Raw genomic sequence first — 242 nt, 5'->3', positions numbered from 1 at the left:
AAAACAAAAAACAAACAAACAAACAAACAAATAAGCTTTTAGCTGGGCGTGGTGGCACATGCCTTTAATCCCAGCACTCGGGAGGCAGAGGCAGGCGAATTTCTGAGTTTTAGGCCAGCCTGGTCTACAAAGTGAGTTCCAGGACAGGCAGGGCTATACAAAGAAACCCTGTCTCAAAAAACCAAAAAAAAAAAAAAAAAGCACTTTCAGGCCAGGCGTGATGGCACACGCCTTTAACTTGA

Source organism: Mus pahari, chromosome 3, assembly GCF_900095145.1.
Source record: "Mus pahari chromosome 3, PAHARI_EIJ_v1.1, whole genome shotgun sequence".
Classification (NCBI taxonomy): domain Eukaryota; kingdom Metazoa; phylum Chordata; class Mammalia; order Rodentia; family Muridae; genus Mus; species Mus pahari.
This window is presented reverse-complemented; position numbering follows the sequence as displayed.